The sequence below is a fragment of the Notechis scutatus genome, chromosome 3 (assembly GCF_049901735.1).
Source record: "Notechis scutatus isolate UNSWTSFEM ecotype Mainland chromosome 3, rNotScu1.2, whole genome shotgun sequence".
NCBI lineage: Eukaryota > Metazoa > Chordata > Lepidosauria > Squamata > Elapidae > Notechis > Notechis scutatus.
The window spans coordinates 77,432,652-77,438,898 of NC_142011.1; the positions used below are offsets into that span (position 1 = coordinate 77,432,652).

The 6,247-nt window shown below is 39.8% G+C and overlaps 1 pseudogene; it reads right to left on the reverse strand.

Moving 5' to 3' along the window:
- Positions 1 to 259: 259 nt before the first annotated feature.
- On the reverse strand, positions 260 to 1,555 carry LOC113419184 (protein FAM200C-like; annotated as a pseudogene).
- Positions 1,556 to 6,247: the final 4,692 nt, after the last annotated feature.

Genomic DNA, 6,247 nt, shown 5'->3' on the forward strand with positions numbered 1-6,247 from the left:
ATTATTCGGAATAGCGGTTTGTATGACCCACCAAAGAAGATAGTAACAGTAAAATTCAAAATTGTAACAATTACTTGCACATTTATTCAAAATCCAATTTAAAAATCTTTTAAGTTAATGTTAATTCAACAAAATTGTTGAACATGATCCAGTGATACCAGGTTTTCAAAGTCTGATAGTCATTTATCAAGAACCTTAGTAACTAGTAACTTGGTAAACTCAGTAAAATTTAAGAATTTACTGAACAATGAAGCAGTTACTAATTCGATTGATGGGCTTGATGAAATGATACCAGTTTCCCAATGTCTGGTTTTAAGTCACTTAGCAGGAGTCTTAAATCACCATGTTCAATAATCTGGAGTCGATTTCTTTGCTTGGAGAGAAGTTGGATAACCACACTGAAACCATGTTCCACCAAATATGATGTTGGAAATGCAACAAGGAGCTTCTTAACTACTGTCCATAGTGTAGGATAACGATCGGAAATTTCCTTCTGTAACCAAAACTCTTGGTATGATTTGGCTTCAGCTCAGGCTTCAGCTCAATGTTATTTTTCAGTTCTATTAGTTGTTCCTCCACTGCCCCATCTTCTTCAGTATCTAAAAATGGATTTATCACCTAATCTGGAATTTCCATCAAAAAAAGATCCTGATACTGCTCAGATATATCTTTATGCAACATGTCCAAATGGTCACAAAAAACATGCAGATCATCATCTTATATCCCACCTTTCTTTTCTAGCTCAGACACGTTTGGATATTGGTATAGCTCATGGCGGCCTATAATGCGCTATACTTTGAAATAAATGTAGAAATGACAGATTTGGCCTTAATAAGATTGACTTCATTTCCTTGCAACTGCAAATTCACTTCATTGAACTTTGTAAACAGTTCTGATAAATAAGCAATGTCATGCCTGATCTCTTTGAGTTCATCACTGAGCAAAACATTCTTGCCTTCAAAAAACTCCACAACAGTGTCAAAAAGATTGTAAAAGTGTCTCAAACAGTTGCCTTTTGCTAGCCAACAAACTTCTGTATGAAGCAGTAAACGATCAAAATCTTCATCATTCTCAACACAGAGCTCTCGGAATAGTTGATCATTGAGAGCATGTACTTTAATTTTGTTCACTGCAGTAATGACAGTGTGTAATGACTTGTTCAAGAGATCACTGAGGTTTTTGCAAGCAGATGTTGGTGATGAATGACACAGTGAATGGTAAAGACATTTGGCACTGCTTTTTTCAAGTAAGCAACACACCCATGGTCGCGACCAGTCATTGATGGTGCTCTATCAGTTGCACAAGCAAGTATGTTGGTTAGTGGAATTTCCTTGTCTTTGAAGAACTGCTCAACAACATGAAATATTGATTCCCCTTTAGTATCTATATTTAGTTGCATTGCAAATAACTCTTGAGTCAAACTTTCATCTTTAATAAAGCGCACATAACCAAGAAGCAAAGATTCATTGCCTGGCAAAGTTGATACATCCAGCTGTAATGCAAAGCCTGTTGTCCGTAGTATGCTGCACAATACATCTCCCACATTCTCAGCCATTTCATCTATGCGACTCACAGTACTACAAAGTACTGTGATTAGACTAGAATAGATATCTCATTATATATCTCCTCCCTCCCTCCCTTCTTCTTTATCTCTTTTTCTTTCTGTCCCTTCCTTTCATTCCCCCTTTCTTGTCTGTCCCATTTTCTTTCTGTCCCATTTCTCTTTCTTTTCTTTCTCTTTCTCTCTCTTTCCCTCTCTCAGGTTCACCCCGTTGACTGCTGCATGCTCCAGTGCAAGGTGCTTAATGGGGTGAGCCTGCGGGGCCTTGACTTGAACGCAGCTGCAGAGGGATGTTTGAAAAGGAGAGCAAAGCCACTCTGTTTTTCCTCCCCTTTTCAAACATCCCACCACCGCTGCGTTCAAGACAGGCATGTCAGGAAAGCAGAGGAAACCCAGAAGGCAAGCACATCGGGAAAGCGGAGGAAAGCCAGAGTGGTTTTACTCCCCTTTTCAAACATGCCGCCACTGCTGCGTTCAAGGCAGGCACATCGGGAAAGTGGAGGAAAGCCAGAGTTGTTTTGCTCCCCTTTTCAAACATGCCGCCGCTGCTGCATTCAAGGCAGGCATGTCGGAAAAGTGGAGAAAATCAAGAAGGCACATCGGGAAAGCAGAGGAAAGCCAGAATGGCTTTGCTCCCCTTTTCAAACATCCAGTCGCTGTTGCATTCGAGGCGAGGCCCCACAGGCTCATCCCTGCAGGGCCTCACCCTGAACACAGCAGTGGCGGGACATTTGAAAAGGAGAGCAAAGCTGCTCTGACTTTCCTCCACTCCTGCCACTGCTGCGTTTGAGACAGGCACCTCAGGAAAGTGGAGGAAAGCTGGAGTGGGCTTGCAGAGTGTAACTCACTTAGATCAGACGGTTGCAGGCAGGCAGGGCGGGTGGGTGGGTGGGCTGGCTGGCTGGCTGGTAATGGTAGTGATGGCAGGCGGGAAAATGGGAAACGAGCGCACATGTGCTACATAAGGAGTGACTGGGCGGGGCAGGTGGGAAATGCTGTCAGCGATTGTTGCACATGCACGCAATGTCACACATGTGCAATGACAGCAGAAAATGAAGGAGAGGGCAGAGGGGGCAGGGCCAGCCAGGGGCCCTTTTTGCTGGTTCTTCAACCGACTGGAACGGTAACAACTAGTTCTTGCGAACTGGTAAAATCTCACCCCTGAATTGTGCCCTGCAAGGGACCCACCTCCAGCACTCCCCTGCCACCTCTTAGCGCCCCCCTGCCAGCCCCCTTGCCTCTTACTGCCCCCTAAGGCATCTCACTGTCCCCCGGGGCGGTACCGCCCACTTTGGGAACCACTGGTCTCGAGTTTCAAGTCTGGTGGCATAAGGTATTCTACAGCAAGTAGAGGAGTGGAGAATTCTTCTTGTGAAGTATTTTTGGACTTTCTCAATTGTGTTAATATCAGATACATGATATGGCTGTATTCAAATATAGGTCTAGCAAATGTTTTGTATGCTCTAGTTGGTAGTATGATATTACCAGAGAAGAAGCTACATAGGATTAGATTAACAACTCTTAATGCCTTTTTGGCTATGTAGTTACAGTGGGCTCTAGCACTTAGATCATTTGAGATGAGTACTCCAAGGTCCTTGACAGAGTTTGGATCCTCAACAAGGTCTTGATTATTTAGCTTGTATTTTATTTTCTGATTTTTTTTTTGCCAATATGTAAGACAGAGTATTTATTTGTTGAGATTTGAAGTTGCCATTTGATTGACCATTCTGAAACATAGTCAAGGTCTTTTTGGAGGGTAGTAGTATTGTCTGTGGTGTTGAATAGCTTTACATCATCAGTGAAGAGAACGCAGTTGCTCTTAATATGATCACAGAGGTCATTTATGTAGAGTATAAAGAGAGTTGGTCCTAAAACACTGCCTTGGGGGACACCACTGTTGACAGGTACAGAATTTGATAGGACACTCCCAATTTTGACCATTTGTTGTCTGTTTGACAGGAATGCTTCTATCCAGTTATGTAGGTGTCCAGAGATACCATAAGATTTTAATTTTAGTAGTACTTTGTCATGTACCACTGAATCAAAGGCTTTAAACTGTGCCTATTGGGTATCCTGTAGAAATTCCAGCATTTGGGAATACCTAAATATTCTGTTATTTATTGGTCTGGATGACATATGTCCCTTAGTATACCATCCCACTTGCTTGCTATATTGCTACTGAGGCATATTATGGAAGAAGGATTGTCTATGATTAAAGAGATGCTTGGCCTGTCTATGTACTGGAGTTCTCCCATTTAACATGAAGCAGATAAATCTCCAGTGGAACATCCCTACCATCAGCAACACGGTCATTTCCCCCATTTTATGATTCTTGGTAATCTTAACTTTCAGGTCATGATGTCAAACCAATCTCCCTCATTTAGTTTTCTTTCATTAGGTCACTTTCTACTTGTATGGCAACTTTTATTTCAGAAACCTGATTAGCGTCCTAGATCTGTGGCTTCCTTCCTTAGGTGTGGTGAATATAATTTCTCAGTGCCATCAAGGGAACTCAATTATTAGTTATTGCAATTTGGTCTTATGATGAAAACCCTGTATTAACTGACAGTGTTGTTGCTGAATATCCTGTTGAGGGTGGAGTGCCTTCATGACTTCTCCAACATTCATGTTCCTTTATTGTGTAATGAAACTTTGTACTTAAATGAGACGGCTAGTTATTTAGAGCTGTGGAAAGCAGGGTGTTGCCTGTTTTTTTGGGTGAAGGTATAAATTCCAAGCGATGTTTAAGAAAGCTTTGTACATTGAACTAGGGTTCACCATCTGCTCTGATAATAAGTAAGACTTGCTTATTAGTTCTGGTTGGCTGTCAATTGTCCTTTACATATTTTTTTTCCCATGAAGGGCAACAGAAGCAATATGTATAAGGAAAGGAAAGTCTGCTTATAGTCCTAAAAGTGGACAAGTGGACAATCATATACTGAATCTGTTTTGTGCTTTTCCCTGTTTCTCTCCATGCGCCAATGGGAATCTTGGTATAAGAACAATATCCTAGTTTTTGAGAGGGGTTGTGATGCCAGATAATGGTTGGCTATAGCTCTTCTTACTTTAAAAATCTCAGGTGTTAGGAACTTATTTTTTTTCCTTATCTAACATCCATGCTGTGGTAGAAAACTTGATTGGGGAGAACTTGCAACAATTTCTGTACAAGTTTTAATAAAACATATAGATTTTAAAGGCTGAGATTTAGTTTTAGGATTAGCAGTTTTTGTCACATAATTGAAAAGTCAAGGACAAAACTATTTTGGGTACCGATGCTATATATATTACTGCTCACATTTTGTCCTACATTACCAAACATCATGACTGTCAACATAAATTTATGTATAAATCAATGCTGGGGACATGCTGATCCAAGCATCATACATCTACTACCTCTAGCCTTCTTCAGGCATTATTCCAAGCATACACAATAATGTGAGCCATGAGAGAATTAGACATTTTAGCCAACAACTTGTTGCACTTGTGATATTGCTTTTCAGTAGACATCTGTACAGCCAGGTAAGTTTCTTGATCAATACCATGAACACACTGGCTTGTCTTTGAACAGGAATGTAATGGCACAAAGATTTTGCTCACGAGAAAGCACACAGATGTAGATTAATGCCTTCTTGCCGAAGATCCTCAACCACAGAACAGACATGAATTAAGAAATTGTCTGAAGTTTCTTGCATAATGCCAATTAACCTGATTCTGGGTTGCTTCTCAGTGCATAATTCTGATTTTTTTAAAAAGATGCCTGGTTCCAATTCCTGGTTTACTGCATTTTCTTTTTAGCAATTATTTAGACTCTTTGATTGTGTCTAAATCTACATCTCATTGAGTGGAATTAGCCTGCAGTGAAAACCTCATCTTGGATAGATTTCTGATTTCTTGCCCATATCCACATCTGTGCTGGTTGGAATGAAAACAGTATCTATTAGCAATACATCAGTATAGAGCTAGCTACTTGAGCCCATTCTGTTGGTGGACTGAAATATAATGCTGGTTATTGGCTGCTAAAAGCAGTTGAAAATAATCCAAAGTATGGATTTATATCAACATCAGTGCTGACATTCTATAATTCTTTTTTCCCAGAGACATAACTAATAAGAGCCATGGATATACATCTGTATACAAAAGGTTATAGAAGTTTAAGCCAGTTATTATAATTAGGGATTGTTGGGTAGCTGTTTCATCACCATATAAAAGAGGAATACACTTCTCATAACAGGCTTGTTTAAGTTTTTGTTCTTTTCTTTGAAAATAAGAAATGAACAAGAAAAAAAATCCCAGATAAATCCACAATGAATTTCCATGCATAGAACAGCTAAATTTTCAGTTTCTAAAGTAGATTGAATGACATATTTAGTATTTCAGAGTACAGTTTCATTTGCTGAATATTTTTTCTACAGAATGGCTCAATAACAATAGGAAACTTATTACCACACACACATACATGAAGGATGTTATAAAACTGAAACAATTTATCACGGATTGCAGACTATTGAGCTTTTGGAATTTTGGAGGCAGAGTTAAAAGCCAATTTAACAGGCTACATGGAAATACTTAACTTGCACAATAGCTGCAATACAATTTTGGAGATGCAGTTAGATAAAAAGCAACACTGGAATGGAACATTGCAACATATGTTTTATCCCAGAACTTGCAATGACTGCCTAGGGCCAC